Source organism: Rhodamnia argentea, chromosome 6, assembly GCF_020921035.1.
Source record: "Rhodamnia argentea isolate NSW1041297 chromosome 6, ASM2092103v1, whole genome shotgun sequence".
NCBI lineage: Eukaryota > Viridiplantae > Streptophyta > Magnoliopsida > Myrtales > Myrtaceae > Rhodamnia > Rhodamnia argentea.
The window spans coordinates 19248116-19271902 of record NC_063155.1 but is presented as its reverse complement, the minus strand read 5'-3'; the positions used below and the strand labels follow the sequence as shown (position 1 = coordinate 19271902).

The window sequence follows — 23787 nt, the reverse complement described above, 5'->3', positions numbered from 1 at the left end:
ATTCCGTCCACTAAAAATAAGGAAAATTCAATAACAAAATTGCATAATAGAACTACAGTCTACCAATAAAATATTTATTCTTTTTAGATCCAATATAGGCTAAGAATGTTATTTTTACTACTGCCCCTCGGACTACTATAATAATAAGCATGTCCCTTCGCTGATTTCACCAATTGTTTGCATTATTGCTTACAGATCGCATTAGATCCCAAATTAATAACAAGCGAAAGAAGTCTTTACAACGGTGATAGTGATGATATGGCTTCCTTGAAAAAATTTCGCCATTTTTCTTTTTTTTCTTTTTAGAGTTGGTCAAGTACCTTGTTATTAATATCAACCTCTTCCTACTCTAGACAATCAGTATACTGGATAGTCAATAATATCTCTCTATTTGGGAATTTTAATATTAGTTACACTTTACCCGTGATCTACATTTCTAAAAGTTCTATTCCATTCACCTTTGGTCAGTCCATTATATGTTCCGCAAAAAATAAATTAACGATGTCAATACCACCGTACATAGATCCATGTTCTTAATGATTTTGAAGAGATTTTATTTCTCGATATGCCTTAAGTGGAAAAATTTATATAAATTGCTACATTTGTAATCCAACACTTGCATGCGTGAAATTTACTTTGAATCCCAATATTTTCAAAATCTAAAACAACCTACTGATATAGTGTTTGAGTGTGCTAATTATTATACTTGATTAAACATTTTATACTTTCATTTTCTTTGATTTCTTAGTATATCTTTTCTAATTAATGCCCCTGACGAATGGATTTACATAGCAAGGAATTCGTCTGTTGTTTCTATGGATGTTGCTAGTCAAATTTTATGCTGTATGTGAGAAAACATCTTTGGCAAGATGATCACGTGAAATCACAATATACAATTTGCCGCAAGCAGTAGGATCTTCATGCTTCAAAAATTGGTTAAGCACATCTAATTTCATTGAAGTGTTTGGATTTGTGCTTATGGTTATTGTATCTAGTTTGTCAAGGGATGGAAAGTGGAGTAAAAAGTACTACCAATGTGAAAGAACATAATCCATGACTTTGACTTCCGAGCATTATTAAACATAAACTATGATTATGTAGTTGTTCAATTGCCAGGCACAGACTTAATTCTAGTATTCTTTATTGTGGGAATTTTGAAGGGCGTCAGGAGGGAGACCATAATACCACAATTCAGAAACTACCCTCAGCAAGGCCTTCAAAGACTCTAATCTTGTTGATCTTTCTAGTTTCTCACATTCCAAACATGTTTAGTCCACCAAATACCAACTCCATTTCACTCCAGTTTAGAACTTCATTTACTTTCCTATTTCTCTGAGAGATATAATGCTGCATGCATTTATGAGCTCAAGAATTGATCGCTCCACTCTAATCAGTATGCATTCTTCGAAAAGCTATTCAATGCACATCTGCGCCACTTTGTATCGTGAACCAAGTCCTTCTTCATGTGTTACCCCTGATTCTTTCAAAATACTGAATTCTGGAGGTGTTTTGCAGTTGCTGGAGACCGATAAGATGAGAAATTGGCTCATCCCGTACAGAAGAAGTTGCATTCGAGCTCTTCAGCTTTTCTTGATCATCAGCTTGTGCAGTGGTGAAATTCTCAAGGCCTGCTTGGACCTCTCTTTGTTTTTGTTTTTTTTTTTTTTTTTTGACATGTAAAGTCCTTCTTCCCTTTCTGTTGGTTGTGCCCAGCCAGCAAATAAACAAAACAAGGGAAAAAATGAAGAAAAGTCAAAAAGTTAAAAAAAAAAAAGAAAAGAAGAAAAGACAAAAAAAAAAAAAAAAAAAAAAAAAAATGAAGAGAGAATGGGCTACTTGCTTCATTTTCGCCAATTGGTTAGAGTTTTCTTGCTCCATTTGTGTTAACCTACCTCTGTAGTAATGAAATGTTGTTGTATTATTGATATTGAACCTCTAGTGTGTCACTAGATAAGAATGTCTTTGTGTGTCCTATTATTCTTGGTGATTAGTGAAAATATTGGGTCGTCCGTGGTTTTTCCCACATTGGGTTTTCCACGTAAAATCTTTGTGTTGTTGTTGCCTTTGTCTCCATATTATTTCGGCATTATATTTACATATCTGAAGTTGTGTTGCTGAAATAAATTGCTAGTTGTTGTTGGGGTTAAGTCAATTTCGATGGATTTAGTTTTGGGAGAAGAGATTGATCCGGAATATATATATATATTTTTTTCTTTTTTGGGTCAAGGTCCTGGATTGGGTTTGTTTGATTGCGGCCAATTGTTACCCGATTTTCCACGACACTTTCATTCTGAATTAAGTGACAACTTATCGCACGGGAAATTTGCTCAACTATGGTCGAGACACTTCATTGGATTTGTAATGTAATGCTACCAGCACTCGCGGCCATGGACTGCCATTCTCTTGGCGATTTGGCATGCACGAATGACATTCAGGAGGATTTTGCAGAACGTTAGCATGAACAATTCATGCGAGCTCCTCTCTCTCCACAGCGACTGAAATGAGGGTGAAATCCACAGAATTTCTAACGCATCGTTTTCTCCTTCCTTCGCTCGCCTACTTTCCTTTTCGCTCGATTACCACTTACTCGTTCCTCAACGAAAGTTGGATCCACATGCTGGTCATGGTCATCGCGTATGGATTACAAACAATGGAATGTCGAATGGGTGAATCAGGCGTCGAGAGAGAGGGGGTCGCGACAATTCTCAGCAGAAGCGTGTCTCGAGAAGTTTTGAGAGAGAGAGAGAATCGGCAGACGAGGGGTTTCAGAGAGGGATTGTTGGTGCGAATGGAATCGTCCAAGGAGTTTGAATTGAAGTTGATCGAGAGAGGAGAGAGAAAATGGGGTGTTGCTTTGCGGAGGTGAGAGGAGGAGGAGGAGGAGGAGGAGGAGGAGGCAACAATGGCGGAAACAACGACGCCGTTGACCACTTCTTCCGAGATCGTGGTCAACGCGTTCTCTTCTCTCAAACTGAGGTTCGTTTCTCTCAAATTGGGGCTCTGACCTTTTGGAACTCATGCGCATGACAAGAATTACATGCCGCCACAAATTTAGTGGGAATGCTTTGCATCGGTTTATTCGAAAGGGCTGCCGGTTCGGACACAACAGTCTAACTAAGCCTTGCACTTGCACACCCTTACGCTCTTCATTTTTTCTGAAACAGAGTTTTTTGAGTCCCTGAATTCCGTGACGCCTTACAAAATTTAAACTCTTTGTTGCTGTGTAACCATAGATACTAGTAGTATCTTGATCGGGAGTCGTTCAAAAGTGCCAGCTACTTTTACTATGGTTATAGATCGACTGAAGTTTTGGTTTTGTCCTAAAGTAGGAATTATGCAGATAAAAGCTCATCTTTTTCCTTACCTTCGATGTTCATGTGTGGTAGGACGACACTTTCCCGGGTGGATTGGCTTTAGCCGTCTTGCAGTCTATAGATCGTTACATCCACGGAATTCTGGAAATACAAAATGAATGCATTGGATGATATCAGAATTCGAATGTTTGAATGGCATTGAAGTAATCATGACTTGCAATCAGTCACCCTTGCAATCATGCTTACTTTGGAAATATGTACTAGTCCATTCACATTACTTGGGTTTCTATTTGCCTTTTGTCTTTCCATGTTAGTAAGAGGAATCTCAATGGTATCTTGATTGGGAGGTTTTAGTGCAAACGTTAAAGCTGAAGGACCAAGAATGTTTGGGAGAAGCTAGCTATGTGCTGTCAAAGACTCAAAGGTACTTCTGGCTCACATTGTTATCGTGTCATTGTCCATGCTCCTCGGTTGAGTGAATTACAAGTGCAATCCATCTAGATGTTGTCCAAAACATTTTCTCCTTTCTATTTTCTACAGATAGTCACAAAGCAAAGTCGGAGTTTGACCCCGTAGCTTCATAACAAAAATTTACTAGTAGGCTTGAGAAACCCGGGTACTCTCGACTGTTCGTGATAAGGAATCCGTTGCTTCCAGGACTGCTGTTGAAGTAATATTCTGCTGCTCCCTGTTGGACAAAAAGGATATGTCTTCTGAAAATGTAAGCTCTCCAAAATCTCTCTTGAAAGGTCCCGTTTGATATATTATTTCTTGCCATGTCTTTCCATTGCTTTAGTCTTGTCCTCCGTTGTTACTTTTTCCTAGGATCCTTTCCTAAGAAATCCAGAGTAGTAGAGTCTCCGGGTTCTCTTCCAATTTGCAAAATTGAAGTTATCAACACAAGTTTTGCGCAGAGCCCGCAATCATATTGTCTCATTCTTACTGCACTAGTGATTTGGTATACATTAAGACTTGTTGTAGGAGAATCCATTAGTCATTGAGTGCTTTGACTTTGATACTAGTGTGAACTATGCACTTATAAGGTAACTATGCAATTTGTAGTACTTAGGCTTTTTGTGTGTTAATTTGCTTCTCGTTTATTACAATAAACTTCGAAGTCCATGGCGAGACTTGGAGAAACTTCACAAAGAAAGAAATGGCGCAAATTTCACTTTACCAGCTCCTCGTCACAACCATGAAAAGGTGTATGTCATTCTTAAATAGCTTAATACTCTTCATTCTGATGAGCCCTTTGATCAAGTTTATAACTTCTCTGTATAGGTTTTCAAGAGTCAAGCTTTTCTTGGATCAATTACGTGAGAAGCAACGATAACGCTTTCTTCATTACATATCAAGTGGTTTTTAATCTTGCTTTCACGATTGCAATCAACTTTATAGGTACATGATCGTTTGGATATTTGGTTATCCTATGGAACTTTATTATCTCTATGATGCTTGATCTCATTTCATTCCGATGCTTCTGGACTTTTCAGCTTCAAATGGAAATCCCAAGAATCTAGATTCCTTGCATCACATTGATCCTTCGTAAAGATACAATTCCTCCCAGCAATTATTCTTTTAATTTGCCTCCTAAGCCTGGTCACTTCTGACGATTTTACTGTAGCCTTTTGATGACGTTATAATATGGTATCACATAAAATATACTTCAAAGTTAAATTTTCTAATAGGTTAATCGGTTGACATGCGTTTTCCTTCCTTATACGTTCTAATATGTCACCATTTGACATGCCTTCCCTTCCCTTATGATTTTCATAGATTATTTACTTAGTAATTTGTGGTGCCAACATTTTAGGCTATAATGGAAGTTGGAGAAGTGACTCAGCGTTATGATTCGGATAGACATTTACTGCGTGGGGATTTGGAGGAAGGACTTATGATGATACTGTATCACACTATTTTAAACCGAATGGACGTTCGGATGGCTATGAGGTAGGCGGTGTCACAACTCCTCTAGTCCCACATTGCCTAGGAGGAGGTCTTGGGAAGCCTTTATAAGGCTTGGGTGCCCTTAGACTTGCAAGACGCGTTTTCCGGGCGTTGTATGGGCGATGCTCGGAGGAACAAAATCGTGAGGACCGTGTGTCCAAGCGGACAATATCTTGCAGAGTGGCGCAGCGGAAGCGCGTGGGGCCCAAAGGCCGTTACAGGCGGATGCGATGCAATTGTGTAGGCCATGGTACTTGTGATCATATTGAAAAGCTTATTAGCCGAAAGAAAAGAGTGGCGAAAACAAGGCCATCGTGCTCATATTAAGAAATTTTTCTTGGAATCTCCTTTTAGAATGGATAAACGAGTTGAGTTTATCCAAAAGATTAAGCTCTTAATCTACTAGTGGTTATTTTGACCCAAAACAAAAAAGCCTACTCGTGGTGTTACAGATTATAGGTCTAATTCAAGCTCGATGAAAGGAGCTGGATGGGTAAGCCTTAAGATGAGAATTCTTGTGGCAAAGTTAAGCATAGAGAACTTTTATGGTAAGAAAGACCCAAATTCAATTGGACCAAACCGAAGTGCAAATGGATCGGACTAGATCAGCGGTTTCCTGCTTGAGGCCAGTCCCCATAACTAGGCCTTCTCTATCCTGTTATGTCGAGCTTGATATGTGCGAGTGCTTGAACATTTGGACCCGATATTGATTGATCGGCCCATCGATCTGGTCTAAAATGAATATTAAAAATCAAACTTCAAAGTGTTTCTTTTTTTTTTTAAGGGAAAATTGTGGAAGTTGGTCTCTCTTTTAAGAGTCTAATTATGCCCTTCAAAAAATAATTGTTGCTGCACTTCGCAGATGCTTGAAGGTATATGAGGGGGCTTTAAGTGGAAAATGACAACTAGTAGCTGTGAATTAACCATCTGCTCTGCTTGGTGGTACATAGAGATGGCAAAATGGGTCTAGAATTTATGTTTGAACCCATATTGAATGATGTAGGTCATAATAAGTGATCTTAAGTTTTTAAAAGAAAATCGTGAGTCATAAATGAGTTACTTAAAGATTTAAAAGTGGCCTATTAAGCATATTTAATAGAAAATTTTGCGAATTGTGCTGGCGTGAGATAATAACTTGAAGCGATCAACCAATCAAAAGTATCCATCATCAGAATAGGTACATTAAAAGGCGCTCAATAACCTAGTAATTATGTGCCAGCTTTGACCAGTGCTGTGAGGAAAAAATTTTTCATTGCAAAAATTGAGGCGTTTTGAAAATCTGATAAATAAGGCAATGGAGGAAAAAAAAAATGCCATCTTGAAAAGTCCTAAAAAGATCAAATTAGACGAGAGACGATCAAATTAATGAGTAAGAACTTTGAACAATTCAGAGAATCTGAAAACCACCAAACTTGAATTTTATTGGCAGCAGACATAGAAAACAAACCGGACGTGACAAGTCGGTCGTCCACCACCACCGTTCTCTCATAGACATTTCAAAGACGATATCCGATGCAAATGTGATTGAACCGACAAGCATGGCCCTACTGGACTACCCAGTTTAATCATTTCATATCTCTTGACATTCGGTTTTGGATTTTTAGTGACATTGTTTCTTCTTTATATCTTTGGTTCCTTCTCTCCTCTAAATTCGACAACATTAAGAATACGAAATCGTGTTCCTATTTACTATCTTTGCTTCTCTAGCTGTAAAGGTAAATTGGTTGTAGCTATCTACGGAGTGCTATGTCCATGTAAATTATGGAAAAGGATAAAATAGATGCATTGGAAGATCTTATGCTTGTGTAAGAGCTCGAATGTTAAATGAACACTAAGTAAACAAACACTTCCTTTTCAAAAATTTTGGGCTGATGAGGCTTTATGGATTGCTCCGTTCATTCGCACTCCACACTTCTAGTATGATATTTTCCTTATTTTCCGCTCTACATGTGCACTAGATATTCTCTCTTAAGTGTGGGTACCAATTGATACATGACCTCCTCTTTTAAAAATTATTGCCAATTGATACATGACCTCCTCTTTTAAAAATTATTGAACACTTCTTTTTTAACCCAAATTTCAGATGTGGCACTTTCTTACCTCGTTTGTGCACTCAGTAAAGGAGCGCATCAAAATGTACTTAGTACTTACTAAGGGAAGTGACCACACTAAGCACTCTTAAAATTCCATAGAAAAAAGAAAAGCAAAATCTTCGGTAGACTGTAGATTGGTTTGTATTGCCGACTTTCAACCCCCCCCTCCCCCCTCCCCCTTTTTTTGTCCTATAAAACAGGCTTTGTAATCTATCATAATATAGCTACAAATTTTCGACGGTAGAGTAATTTTATCGCGTGCCCATCGTAGCTTAGAAAAAGAGACATTACCCTCTATCCACTAGAGTTGTTAAAATGGGTCTAGAACCCATATTTAATGGTAGTGGGTCAAAAATGGGTTAGTTTAAGTGCTTAAGTGGGTCATAAATGGGTTACTTAGAAATTTAGTAGGTTCTAAATGGATTCTAAATGGGTCATAAATGAGTCGGGTAAGACAACTATCTTAAGAGTCATAAATAGATTTTATGAATACTTCAAAAAAATTTGAATTTTTTAATAAATTAATATCTTATTATAATATTAATTTTTTTATTTTCTTTTATTTTCTATTTTCTTTTTTCTCCTGCCTTGGCCGCCACCGGCCGGTAACGGCCACCGAATAGCCTAGGGCGAGCTCGACTCGCCGAGATCTAGCGAGCCTCTAGATCGGCCGAGCGCGAGCAAGCCTCGAGCCTCGGTTGATCTAGGCGAGCCCGAGCTCGCTCGAGGCTCGTCGGGATCCGGCCTCAAGCTCGCCGGCCTCGAGCGAGCTCGAGGTTCGTCGGGATCGGGTGAGCTCAAGGCTTGCCGGGACGCGATCGGTTGCTAGGGTTTCTACCGTCACCGAAGCCCCGAGTGCCGGCGGACGGAGGAGGGAGGTTGTAGACTGAGTTGCGGATGGAGGTTGCGGACAAAGGATGGAGGAGGAACGAGGAAGGAGGGAAAAAAAAGAAAAAAGAAAAAAGGAAAAGAGAAAATAAAATAAAAATAAAAAACGTTTTATAAAAATTATAAAAAAAAATTTCACAAAATTTATATTGTATGATTTGGTCAAATATCATTTTTAGCAATATCATTTTTCAATCAAATTGCAAGAAACAAGTATTGTATGATTGGTATAGTAGCAATATGTGTTCAAACCCATGGAATGCTAGAACACCTGTTTATTTTTGGGTTATGTACTTTTGGCTTGCTTTCCTAGGTTATTTGACTTGTCATTTTCTATAGTTAGATTGAATAAATTTTTTTTTTTCTGGTAATCGAAGATCAGCCGGGCCCCCTTCGGGGACCCACGGCCCTTACAGCTCTCGGACAGCGCCTGCGGCCTACAACTATACCTCGGGGGAGACTAGCATAGGACCCCACCACCATGGTCCCCCACTTAAGACGCTAGCAACTGCGGATTTTGAACTCTCAACCTCAACGATGAGAGAGGAACTCTCAACCAACGCAGCTACCCACCGGTGGATTAGATTGAATAATTTGTCCTAATTATTTTCTCAAATTTCTGGAACATAATCTCTATCTTGCTTTATAGCTTCTTCGCCTGTATCCCATCAACTCCAAACTTATTCTTTTGTTCCTTTCGCCAATCATCAGTTCATGAATGCATTCTTCTCATACGTGGTGGACCCATGCACTACGTATGATCTACTATATAGAAATGCAAATTGCAGCTTACATAATAGAGCGCAACATATTAATACATGTTACTATGGAAACACATCTACTTATATAAGTAATACCATTTGAAAAAACAAAAACAAAAAAAAATTTAAAAGATTTTTTCTACAAATTTGTTGAAATTCATGTGTTTATATTTCCTTTTGGATATAATTAGTTGAAAATTAACACATTGAAGTATCAACTATTTCGGGAAAAGTACACTAGAAGTGCCATAACTTTTGTACGGCGTTCACTTGAGTGCCATAACTTTCAAAACGTTCACTTAAGTGTCATAACTTTAAAAAATCGTGCACTTGAGTGCCATGTTGACGTGGCGATCGGAAAAGTTACCGTAGACGTCGGAAAAGTTACCGTAGCATTCCGGAAAAGTTACTGTAGATGCCGGAAAGCTGATATGGCAGGCCGGAAAACCGACGTGGCACGCCGGAAAAGTTACTGTAGCACTCAAGTGAACGATTTTGCTCCGACGTAGCACTCAAGTGAACGATTTTTGAAAGTTATGGCACTTAAGTGAACGTTTTGAAAGTTATGGCACTTAAGTGAACGCCGTATACAAGTTATGGCACTTCTAGTGTACTTTTCCCCAATTATTTCTTTGTTGACGAATAGATTTCTTTATGCAATTCACAAAACATATTGAGATTGGATTGGGCACACCACTAACAACAAACATCCGATTTATAATGGGCATCGATGCTTGCTAGTCTTGCTCCAGGAAGCTTAAACATGGGAAAAGCTTAGCGGTTCTTGTTTACTCATTGGGCCGAGGCCGTGGGGATTGACATGGACTTTGGCGGTGTAATTGAAACGGATTCCCTGTTCCCACAGGTTATTCCATAATTGGAGCAGTTGCCGTTAGCGAGGGAGGATGTCGAGATGATGCAACATTACATCTTTGGCAATCTTAAAGAGCTGACTTTGATCTGCTACCATGATGCAAATGTTGCTTTTCCCACCAACTTCCTTCTCCGGAGATTCCCCAATCTAGAAACGCTTATTGTGAACTATAGTTCCTTTGAGGAGATATTTCCGGAAGATGCGTTTGGACATGAGGGAGCCACTCCCTGTGGACGACTATCTTCCAATGAAAAGCCTCTCAAGGCAATTGGAAATTTGAAGCGGCTTCAGCTGATAACGCTATGGAACTTGCGGCGAGTCTAGAAAGATGGCTCATTGATAGTTGAAATCCTTAAACAGATTGAAGAGATGCATATTGGAAACCGCCTCAATTTACCAATCGTACTTCCGTCTCCAACTTCATTCCAAAGCTTGACAGGATTGCGAGTAGAGAATTGCAATGGTTTAGTTCATATGGGGACTTGCTTAGCGGTGACAAGTCCGGCGCACCTTAGGAATCTAACCCTAGGAAATTGTCATGCAATGGAAGATGTGGTGACAGATGATGGAAAGGGAGTAAAGGAGATCTCTTTCCCCAAGCTGCAATGGTTGACACTTGATGGTTTACCAAGCCTTGAGAGCTTCTCTTCCACAAATTCCGCTTTCATGTTCCCATCATTGATGAGTATTCTTGTGACGAAGTGCCCCAAGATGAATATATTCTGCAAGGGTGCCTTGAGGACACCAATACTAAACAAAGTATTCTTATCCTACCAAGATGGTGAAGGGCATTGGGAGGGTGGCCTTAATACCACCATCAAAACCTTATCGGCACCGATGGGAACCGATCCCGATTAACATACGCAGCGGAATTACTCTAAATCAACACGCCCTAGAATCAATCTTGAATCATTGATCGGAGAAATGCATCACAGAACAAACGCACCTCGGATTTTCACAGATTAAATGTACACAATGCAGCCTCGAGAGAGTCCTTCGTCCGTTTGACGATCGAGAGAGATTTATTGAGGTTTTCTTCTTCCCTTGTTCATTGAGCGTCCGGAGCGACTCTACCAACAGAACAAAGAAACGTGATTCTTATTCACGTTCAAAATATGAGTAACTGCCTTTAGCAGTTATCTAGTATTATAAGGGGTGTGGTAGCCTACATGGGCGAACCATGGTACTTACCGTACACCCCATAAAATCCAACATCTCCCACTCGCCCATGATGGGCTACCTATAACTCTTACTTGTCCATAAAGGGTTAAACATAACTCTCTCTTTTCTGCAAAGTTCATATCAACAAATAATCCGTGCGACCAGCATATCATGAGAGCTCGTTGCCATACATCTATTAGGAGTATATAGCAGCTCAAAATAGGCATATTAATTCAGAGTAGATCCAGTATGCGGTACCCCGGATCAATCAGTCACATTTACATCATATTTCTCTCGATCTCTTTTAGTATTCAAATACAATACATTGTATTCACAATCATGACTAAACTCAAATAATCATAATTGGTCGACCCGTGAATACAAAGATTGAATGTGACATCAAAATAAATTGATCTTCCTCTTCCCTTAAACCTCTCAATCTCAATTCAGCTCGCTTTTCTAGAAATGTCCCATTAGATCGAATCAATCTCATGACCATTGGTAACACCCTAAGATAGCAAACACCGAAAAAGAAATCTTGAGAATAAGTAAGAGTCGTAAGGGGACTAAATTGAGGAACTTTTATCCTCAAGAGTCTCACACGGCTGTAGAGTTGAGATCAAAACTCTTGCCAAACTCTTTTTGGTCGGCTCATGCATACGTAATATGAAGTACGTATTACGGTATTATCTCTTTTCCCATAGAGCGTATGTCTTTTCTCTTAATACCGTACGGATGATAGTTCGGACATACTCAATGTCTAACTTGAGTTCACAAATCTATTCTCTTTAAAAGAATCCATCAGAACTCATATCCGGCATTAAAGATAGATAAAGTGAAATATGTGGGTTATTTCACTTTCGGATATAATAAATATTATGACCTCATCTTGACACTCTGTTAAGGCGACATTTATACTTTAAGCTCGAGCTCTCAATTATCACCTAGATAATGAGCTTAAAATTGTCTCATCTCTATTTATCACAAAGTAAATAGAGGCGATTACCCGTGTGAGTGGGCTAATCTCTATCTGTCCGACATACCTTATTAAACAATGCACTAAGCATTAATATGCATAAATGTCATACAAACTCATAGGCATCAATAATGATAACATATACCATTAGATGTGAACTTTGGAAAATATAAATATCCAGTACTCTTACTTCTACGCACTTCTAGAGATTTCAATGCGGGGAACTAATCCCTTTGTCAACGCATGACCAAGGAAGATATCTCTGGGAATTAACTTCGTCATAGGATCCGATATCATTCTATGCGTAGATATGTACTGTATGTTCACATCTTTTCGTACAATTATGTCTTTCACAAAATTATATTTCATGACTATATATTTGATCTTGCAATGGATCCTTAGTGTAGGCTCTTGCTACTTGACTATCACAATTAACCAATAATTGGACTTGTAGCATCCTTAATAACAACTCATTGATCCAAACATCTCTTAAGTCAAATATTTTCTCATACTACTACCGATAACACCACGGGATTAATTTCTATCGTGGATAAGGCTATACACGTTTGCTTCTTACTACTCCATGATATGGCGCCATTGCTAAGTAAGAATGCAATCCTAGAGGTAGATTTCCTCTTATCTAAACCTCTTCCTCATTCAACATCAGTGTAGCCTTCAAAGCGCAGATCTCTACTTTGATAACTCAGCAAAAAATCAGCAGTACTCTTCAAATACCTCGAGAATCTCTTGACGGCAATCCAATGTGTTTGACCTAGATTGGATTGGTACATTTACCATTCCAACTGCATAACAAGTATTAGGTCTAGTACACTTCATAGCGCACATGAAGCTTTCCACAGCACTAGCAGATGGAACACTTTCCATTTTTCATTTATTTATGAAGTCTCGTAACACATTTTGTGGCTCGGGCATTCACCTCCTATAATAGGAGTATCTTTGGATTTACTCTCTTGCATACGAAATTATTCAAAGACTTTATCTATATAAGTCTCTTGTGAAAGATATCACAATCTCTTTGAAAAATATCTTGAAATCTTAACTCCAAGAATGTATGCAGATTCACCCATAACTTTTATTTCAAAATTGGAACATAACCAATTCTTGACAGTATCGATAAACTCCAAATTGCTTCTGGCAATTAGTATATCATCAACATATAATGATAAGATCACTCATTGATCTTTGGATCTTTTGATATATACACAATGATCCTCGTCGATCATTACAAAACATTTGCCACTATGGCATTACGAAAAAGTATATACCATTATCTCGAAGATCGCTTGAGGCCATATATCGATCTCAAAAGTCGATATACATTTTGTTCTTGGCCTTCTGTAACAAACCCAATAGGTTGTTTCACATAGATTTCTTCTATTAATTCTCCATTGAGAATAGCAGTCTTCACATCCATTTGACGTAATTCAAGATCTATACTAATCACAACCAGAATGAGATGAATTAATTATACCATTTCACCACAAGGCGAGCCTTATATCTCTCAATCAAGCCATCAGCTTTAAGCTTTATTTTGAGAACTCATTTGCTCCCAATGGCTTTGTGTCCATGCGGAAGATCAATCGGTTTCTAAACTTGATTTGATCCTATTGACTCCATCTCTTTTTCCATTGCTTATATCCACTTTTCCTTATTAGGGCAAGTCGGAGCCTCATTTACATTCTTTGGCTCATTCTATTCTTGTGGAGCGACCATAAAAGCTTTAACTTCAATGTCTAAACATCAACGAGTCGACGGAGAAAGCTTTTTGCGACTTGTTCGCCAAATTGGAGATTGTACACTTAGTACATCATTCTCCATTATGCTCCCACTCAGATTAGATAATGACAACATTTTTACATCAAGTGGTTGCAATTGAGACTAGTTCGAAACAAATTCCCCACTTCTCACATTGCTCCCACTTGGATGAGATGCTCTAGTAAAATCATTATCACCGTCCAAGATTTGAAATAGAGAATTTTTTTTTTATTTAGCTCGCCCTTATTTGAAAATTCATTCACTAAGTATGTAACATCTCGTGATTAATATTCAGTTACACTTTTACTTTCTTGCTCACCTATACCACGTACCTTTTTGAGTGCTCTCGGTATCTCATAAAGATACTCTTTTTGCCTCTATGGCCTAATTTTCCATACATGTAGGAGAATTTATGAGTATAGGCAGCAGATTCTCAAGGTCTAAGAAAACTCAAATCTTATTATCGACCTTTCCACAACTCATATGGAGTAGAAGTAACTGATTTAGAAGGCATACAATTAAGTATCTAGACAACAATCAATAAAGCTTCACCTCAAAAGGTGATAGGCAAATTAGCATATGCTATCATAGACCTAAACGGCTCCATGTCCTCCTCTTACATTCATTAAACCACATAGGTCTAAATGGATTAATTGCAAAGGAAACTCGGCTCTTATTTCTTTTTCAAATGGTTTCCTCTTTGTTTTTCCCACAAGGCATGCTCACAAATAGGCAAATCGACATTTTCAATATTGCCCAATAAGCCACATTTGGCTTACGTAAATATTTGCTATTGGCCAAAATGACTCAGCCTAACATGCTACATATTCATATCATCACAAAAGATGAAAAGAGGGAAAAACTCACATTCACATTATTGTACTTAACAATCAGCACAATGAAACCATCCGGAATCATAATAACTTATTCCAAACAACAAGTCACCACCATCGTTATGCAAGTTCAAACTGAAATCAAGTTTAACCAAAACTAACACGAATATTAAATTTCGTCGTGTTTTTGGAGCATATAATATATCATGTAGGAATAGGGTGCGACCAACGCGCATATTCAATTGGCAGGTGCTAATCCCTTTAACTTCCACTCGGGAGTTATTTCCCACATTTATCCACTTTGCTCCAAGTGGAACCTGTTGAAATTCCACTATGGCATTTTTTTTTTACTACATGACCTGTGGTCTCTAAGTCGACAATCCACAAAAGATGAGATTCGATTCTGAAAACTAAACTGGAGATATATGTATACTCTTAAGTGTACAAAAGGTTTCTAACTTCTTTGACTCACCACAGTCATGAGCAAAGTGGCCCTTTTTGGCACAGTTCAAACATTTTACATTAGATATGTTTTTCTTAAAAGGACGTTTTCCTTTCTAATGTCCGTTAAACTTGGATTTCTATCCGGAAGGATCTGTTCCTTTATCCCGTCCACTTCTTAAAGCCACCTTGACGCTTACGTTTAGAGCACAAAGCTCATTTGAACTAGAATTAGCATAACAAATGTTGATTTCGGGTTTCGCCACCAGAAGGCAATTAACCTCTAGTTCAAGGCGTCGCATAGCATTCTAAAAAGTCTTTAACTTTTATTGTGGATTAAGTAGATATTCATATGCACACAGCTATGAGGTAAGGGACATATTACTGCTTGCATTTGCTACTCATCGGTCTTCAAATATGACATGTATCTTTACAGTTCACTTATCATGTTTGACAAACGCCTCAAAAAGTGGTTTCATAATCTGCTCATGAGGCATCATATAAGTGTCAAATCTTATAGTGATCTGTCTCAAGTTGGTGACCGATATCTAACCAAACTTAGTTTTTAATGACTCCCACTTGACTTTGGCATTTTCAGAAATGCCTAAACTCACGCATAAAATCATTCTTCATGCTGCCCAGCAACATAATGCGTGCAATGGAGTTCATCTTGTTCCATGTAGCAAATGCTTCTTTTTCTCTTCTATATCGTGCAATATTTCTATCTTCATGTTCTTCCATAACTAGGTGAATAGCTCATAGTGCTTCTTGCTCTTCTAGCACATACTGGATTCTCACATTCCGGTTTTCATAATTTTCGCCATTTAATTTCGCTCCTTAGTCAAGCTCAACTATGATATTCTAAGAAACTATAGCCACCGTATCCGAACACGAAGTTCTATAGACATGTATTCACGAACTATCAATGCCTAACATTTATGCATCTATTTTACAATAACTAATTATATTAATGAGTAATTTCACATAAGGTCTCGGATTCGAAAGTTCACTATGTTCCCAATCATCGTCTAAGAATCCTCGTTTGAAATTACCATTAATATAATCATTTATGTAAAATTGAGTTCGCTAAAGTTACTAAAACTTTATAAAACTCCCAACTTGAATAAAGATCATAAATGATATAACGATCCACCTATCTTGTAATCATAAAAAAATAATAATAGCATGGCATAGCATGATTTGAACTAATATAGAAATAATTCACATATCAAATCATACTCTAATTTCACAATACAAGATATAAATGACAAGTATATTTAATTTCATGCAAAATATTCACAATATTGCATGTAAGGGCAAAATAGTTAATTTACATGAGCAGGGATTGAATGTACATCAACTAAAGGGTAAAATCGTAAATTAATCGGCTAGGGGCAAAACTGTAAATTTTGGCGCAAATCAGGGGCCAAAAGGTTAATTCACACGTCCAAGGGCAAAATTGGCAAATCACTGGGCGGAAGGGAGCAAAACATGATTTTTGGCGCGGGGCGCAGCAGGTTCAGCTCTTTAATATTAATTATGTTTTGACTTCAAATAAATAAAGTCAAGATGGCCGAGTGGTGTAGTGGGCCAGACTAAAACTTTAGTCTTTGGAGAAGGCGTGGGTTCAAATCCCATCATTGGCAGTTTTCTTTCTTTTCATTTCTTTTATTAATATTTTATTTTTTTTAACTGCCCAGCGTAGCCCGTGCGTGCACAACACGCACCTACTACCCCACCCGTGTATGCACCCGTAACTATTCCAGCGAGAACCTTTTTTTTTTTCTTCGCACGTGATCTTCTTCCTCACGCGAAGAAACAGTTTGTGCGCAGAAGCCATCTGGCTAATTTTCCGCCGTCTCACCGCGACAACCACCGTTCGATTCTCCTCCGACAGCCCACTTTAATCTAAAATCGATAGTGGGTTTTCAACATCACGTCGGCACGACCACATAGATATAAGAATCAAGAAAAATGGTGAAGAAATTTGCCCGAAATCAAGCGAGCATCTCTTGGACGCGGAACCCTAACCTGCGAACTTCCTTCGCGAAATTCGTCTCCGGCAAATAACCAAAAGCCGAGAAACTATAGGGCTTCTGTTTCCCATGGGGAGCCGATCCTACTGGTGCGAAGCCAAGCGGTGGTTCACGGGAATTTGCCCGGAACCGGCGAAAAATTCCCCGGCTAGAAAAGCCCAAAAAAAAGACGATTTACTAAAAAAAAAAAGAGAATACAAAATTCACCAAAATCCTTATATGATCAGGAAACAAGGCAAATGGCTCTGATACCAATGATGGGAACCGATCCCGATTAACATACGCAGCGGAATTACTCTAAATCAACACGCCCTAGAATCAATCTTGAATAATTGATCGGAGAAATGCATCACGTAACAAACGCACCTCGGATTTTCACAGATTAAATGTACACAATGCAGCCTCGAGAGAGTCCTTCGTCCGTTTGACGATCGAGAGAGATTTATTGAGGTTTTCTTCTTCCCTTGTTCATTGAGCGTCCGAAGCGACTCTACCAACAGAACAAAGAAACGTGATTCTTATTCACGTTCAAAATATGAGTAACTGCCTTTAGCAGTTATCTAGTATTATAAGGGGTGTGGTAGCCTACATGGGCGAACCATGGTACTTACCGTACACCCCATAAAATCCAACAGGCACGAAACGATCCAAACCGATTTACGTAAGTTTGGTAAATGCTTTCTGTCTTGGCAGATGTTATTGTAGAAATTATTCCCGAGCTAAAGAGTTCTCCTTAATCTAATCAAATCCCAAGTCTCCACATTTCAAAAATCGTCCTCTGCAATTTCCAAGTACTTGAATTTTTTTGTTCTTTCTAGTTTCTACATTCCTAACCTGTTTAGTCCGCCAGATGCCAGATCCATTTCACTCCAGTTTAGAGCTTCAGTAAGCTACCAATTTGGTCGACATATTGAATGTAGCGCACATTTACAGAGCTCAAGAATTTGTCGCAACTCTCTAATCAGTGATCTGTCTCCAAAAATGCTGGTCAACTGCAACTCCGTGCCACTCTGTATCACGAACTAAGTCCTTCTTCATGTGTAACCCCAGATTCTCTCAAAATAATGACTTCTGATGATGTTTTGCAGTTGATGGAAACCAACAACATGAGGATTTGGCTCATCCCATACAGAAGAAGTCGCTTTCAAGATCTCCAGCTTTACTTAATGGTCATCTCGCAAAGTGGCGGAAGTCTCGAGGAGCGCTTGGTCCATTTCTTTGTATTTTCTTCCCTTTTCTTGTGAACTAAATGGTAACTTATCCGGTGGGGAATTCACTTGATTATCGTTTGCACATTTCATTGGATGGTGTAAAGACTGCCTTTTTCTTGGCAGTTCGGAATGTAGGAATAAATTGCTTAGCTAAAGCGATTGTGATCTAGCTTTGGAAGATTATAACCCGTAAAACTTCTGGGAAGCGCATGTTGCATTGATCTCCTTTGGGCTATGAGACTAGCGTTCTAATTAGCATGATCACATCCGTGGTTTTTGCATATAGATGCAGGAGGAGCTCAGTACCACAAGTTTGTCATCGGCCTGTATGGCAGACATGTTTTGGCAAACATAATGGGAACTTCTTTTCTTATCAGTCCTATGGTTCTTTTGTGAGGTTAGCACCTGTTGAAGTTTGCTTTAAAAACAAACATAAGTGCCTTTTGTTGTGTCCCACATAGAAGGGAATCAGCTTATAAGTTAGAATGCTATTATAATATTTTAAAAAAAGACAAATGGGCAAGTGGCCTAATCCCCACCATACCAGTCACTTAGCGAAAAAAGGATAAGTGGGCAAGTGAGCTACACGTGTGGGTAAATAATTCCTAATTCCTTAAAGACAGTGCACTCAGTTCTATTTTCCCCTACTAGATATTCGCAGTACTTCCGACTTTTGAGTTAGATCCGAATGTGCTGTGCTGTGGAAGAACTTGGCCAACGTCGGGCTTTGAAATCGTTCAGGATGGTGTATTTTCTGGAATGCTTATAGATTTCAGCATGAAAGAGGCTACATCGAACCCTCCTAATGTATTTCCCATCACCATCAAAATGCTTGTTTCGTGATCTCGTGGTCATTATCATTTCCTGTAATCGCCAGTGGTGCCGAGTACACGGATTATTTTTCGGTCAGTTTGTGCTTTTGTAAAGAGCTTAGGGACAATCAATTGATAATGTTTTTACATAGATGAAAATTCACGGGTCGATCAATCCTAATGTTGTTGCATCCAGATCAGATCAACTATGAAATGATGGATCAAAACCATTGTGTTTAGATAAATGCGCAGGCGCTTGTTGAATCTGTCACGATAAACCCCCTCCCCTTTATAAACAGTGTCTGGAATGAAAATGTAAGGGCTAAAGAAAAGCCACATAGAGAGACTAAGCGACCAATTCTCTTATCGTCCTGGGAACTCTGAGAATCTCTTTGATAAATACTTCATTGACTGAGCTCTTTGGCCTGCCTTTCATGATGCGAAAACTGAAGATGTAGTTGAGATTCATCTACTATGGGGAGGACTAGATTACCACATTCGTTGTGTTTACATATTTCAGGCTCATCTTGTGGCAAAGGGGAGGGGGGAGCGCCAGTGTGTGTTTGTAACGAGGTATTTGAGGCTGCGCTCATTTCGCGAAAATAAATTATTTCTAAAAAATGTTTTTCAGAAAATCATTTTTTAGGAATATGACAATCTTTTATGATGGCTCGAAACCTTAAAGTGATCCGGAAAATATTTTCCACCATCCGATATGAAAAATCAGATTGATTTTCGTCCATGCACTTCTTTTAAATAATTTTAAATTTTTTTATTTATTACTGTACTTTTCTTTTTAATTTTTTTATTATTTCTCTTTATTTTTTTAATTTTATCATTTCTTTATTTTATTTTTTCTCATTTTATTTTTATTTATTTTTTCCCCTCTTCTTTCGGCCGATCGCCGGCCTTGGCGATGGTTGGTGACTGGCTGCAAATGAGCTCGAGCCTCACCACAGGTCGGAGAGGCCAGCCCTTGCTAGATTTGGAGACTCTTGGCCTCCCTCGAGGCCGGCGAACTCGAGCCTCGTCGGCGATCGACCTAAGAAGAAGGGAAAATAAAAATTAAAAGAAAAAACAAAAGAGAAGAAGTAAAATAAAAATTAAAAAATTAAAAAAATAAGAAACAATGAAAAAGAAAAGAAATTAATGTGAAAGAGTTCCTCGTCTCAAAAAGAGGAAATCATTTTCCCCACTTTTGAATGTGTTTTTTCCATGAGGAAAAAATATTTTCTTTAACTAGTTTTTTTTCAGTGAACCGAATGCCAGAAAATTCAGATAAGCTGGCCTTCGATACTTTTGGTGTTGTCCTGAAGTAGGACTATATGAAAATAGATGTTCGTCTCTTTTCTTCCCTTGGATGTTCAAGTGGGGTAGTACTACATTTTTCAGGGGTTGGATTAGCTTTAGCTGTCTTGGAGTCTACAGATTTGTTATGTCCCTGGAATTCTTGGAAAAGACAAAATAAATGATCATTGGACGATCTCATAGGAATTCGAATGTTAAATGGCAATTAAGTAATAATGACTAAGGGGACAATAGTCATCTGCCACTATATATATAATAAAAATAAAAATTCCCCGGCACATCCAAAATAAATCACTTCACTTATTGAAATTATCACTCACGAAGTAAAGTCATACTAACATGAATTGAGATAAGCTTTATTTATTTCACAAGAAATAAATGATGTGAAAAATAATTTATTCTGTGTCGCTTAAAAAAATAGAGAATAAATATATTTTTAACATTTACGAAAATGATTGCATATCAATTACTGAAATTATTTTTTGGTGATTAATTATTTCAAGCGATTATTTTGAATAATTGCAAATCATTCCCGTTCAGCGGAGCATAGAAGGTAAAGCTCACGTTCCTATGAATTAATTACTTGGCTCTTCCCTCTCCACAGCCATTCAAACTCAAAATCCAACATTGACCATTATCCATCAACTTATTGAAAGGCCCATATGATGCTTCGAGCGTCAGAGGTCCTCCTCTATCATGGATTTTGAATGGCGTTGGGAGGGTGACAAGAAGACCACAATTTAGAAATTATCCTCAGAAGACCTTAAAAATACTTGAATCCGTCTGTTCTTTTTAGTTTCCCCGTCATTGACATGTTTAGTCCTGCCAAATGCCAGCTCCATTTCACTCCAGTTTATCGAGTGATGGGGCTCGATACGCATTCTTCAAAAGCTGTCTGACTATAAATATGTGCAGCTCTACATCACTCCAGTTTAGAACTTCACTAACTTTACCCGTTCGTGGAGAGATGTAACATTTCACACATTGACAGAGCTCGAGAATCGGTTGCTCCTCTCTAATCAGTATGCATTTTCCAAAAAGCTGTTGCAAATATGCGCCACTTTGTCTCATGAACTAAGTCCTTCTTCATGTGTTACTCCTGATTCTCTCAAAATACTGAATTCTGATGTTGTTTTTGCAGTTGCTGGAGACCGATAAGATGACAAATTGGCTCATCCCGTACGACAGAATTTGCGTTCGAGCTCTTCAGCTTTTCTTGATCATCATCTTGTGCAGTGGTGAAATTCTTAAGGACTGCTCGGGCCTTTTATTCAGTATAAATTCCTTCTCCCCTTTATAGTCTGAATGAAGTGACTCCTTATCCCGCGGAGAATTTGCTTAATTGTCCTTGGGACATTACTTTGGATTGCTACCAGCACGCGCAGCCATGGACTTCCATCTCTTGGCCATCCGGCATGCAGGAATAAACTCCTTCATCTACTCTGCAATTCTATTAAGCTCAAATGTGGTGTTTCTTTTCTTACGGCGGGGTTGTCATTTCTCTCATCCATCGCTCGGTTCTCAATTTTTGGCTTTTGCTGTCTTGGAGTCTTGCAAGATGTCATGTCCGTGGAACTCTGGAAAAAAAAAAAAGAAAAATTAATGTGTTGGACGATCTTATGTTTGCGTAGGAATTCTTAAGTTAAATGGAAATCAAGTAATCATGACATTGACGGGGGAGTCAATTAATTCATAAAGAGAGAATTTTCCCATCAAATTTCGAGGAGCATTATCTATATCTATATTAATATTCGGAAAGAAAGGGATATCCTCCTATCAAAGGTAGTAATCTATCCAACATTTCGATAAAGCCTTTGTTTGATGTAAATGGAGTATCGCAACAGTTTGAATGTGATGATTAAAACTTTGAGCAAGATGGCGGTAGTTCCAAACCTAACAACTTAACAAATCCATATAGCTCATTACACTTTTCAACTACTTTAAACTAAAAGTTCATCTCTTAAATTAAGATTGTGCTCAGATCTCAAGCGAACCGATGATTTGGCGAGAAAAACCTCTGTCTACCGGAGTATTGTTTGCAGAAAAACTGAGAAGCATTCTTCACAACGTGGATTCTGCTCAAACCTCGCCACTGAACTTTGTTTTTGACCCAAAAAAAAAGAAAAAAAACGCTAACTGATTTTGTGGGAATCCTCCATCCCGTTGAGACGATTCGTTGCCGGCTAAGATGGACAAACAACCTCAGGCCAGACGACTTAGTTTCGTAACAGTTTTGTCCCGATCCCAGGCACCACCGCAGAGCGTGAGAGAGATGGGAAAGGGACTCAAAAGTCAAGTAATGGGAATGGGCTATGCAAATCCTCTGTAACTTCTTCCATTGGCGATGAATTTTACAAGCACCCGCATTTTTGCTAGACATCGACAGCTTCGGTCATTTGGACATTAATAAAATGGAATTGATAATCTACCCCATTAATTTATTGCTTTAATATAATGGCGTACTTGAAGCTATCTTTGTAAGGCGAGATTGCGTCTGCAATGGAATATTTTCTCGCTCATGCTGGATGAGAATAGCTTCATCTTTCTCGCTCTCCTCGTCCCATTAGTTTGTTCTCTTCATTATATGTAAGAAAGTATACAAATTGGATCAGTTACAATTGCATCATTGGATTTGCATTTATTGTCTTCGTCGCCTTGACCCTGGCGAAAGTCGACTTAGCTACTCTCCCTCTGTCTCTTGCTTTGTTGTGTTGAATGTTTCCATTCATGCGTTTCCATGACATTGTCGTGAGCGAAGTGGTGAATCGACTAGAGAATGACTTTCTTTAATTTCTTTTCATCTTTGTTTTCATTTCCGGGTAGTTTACCAAGTGACTAAGAATCCCTAAGCTTTTCTTGGTTAATTTAGTAAATGGTTCGCCCCTGGTACTTTTGTGGCATCGCAGATTTTATGTTTACATAAACTTTGTGCTTTACATTGACTGACCAAGCTCACCAAATCCCAAAAGAACATCTAAAATGGTCGATTCAACTTCATCACTATAAGTCAATAACAACATATTGCACCAAACTATTAGGAAAAAAATTAACATTCGATTCCCAACTCATCTACCGTCATTTCAACTTGCGGACAAACACCCCAAAGCAACCTATTATGTATCAATGTAAAAATAGAGTACACTTGTTCAACAAAAGCGGATTTGAACGCCAACAGAGAATTATCTGCTGTTGATAACTAAATTTTGGTCCTCTATTTTTGGTTTAGTCATGAAGTAGGATTATATAGGAATAAATGCTCATCTTTTCTTACCTTGGATGTTCATATGTGGTTGGACGACACTTTTCCCGGTGCGAAGTGGCTGTAGCTATCTTGTAGTCTACATACTGTTACGTCC

At 38.4% G+C, this 23787-nt stretch overlaps 2 protein-coding genes across 2 annotated transcripts in view; both read left to right on the top strand.

Annotated features, from left to right (window-relative positions):
- Window positions 1-23787, top strand: part of LOC115751677 (protein BONZAI 3-like) — a 1030407-nt gene that overhangs the window by 118466 nt on the left and 888154 nt on the right. The gene's annotated exons all lie outside the window — the stretch shown is intronic.
- LOC115734376 (probable disease resistance protein At4g27220) overlaps window positions 1-23787 on the top strand; it is a 176897-nt gene that overhangs the window by 23910 nt on the left and 129200 nt on the right.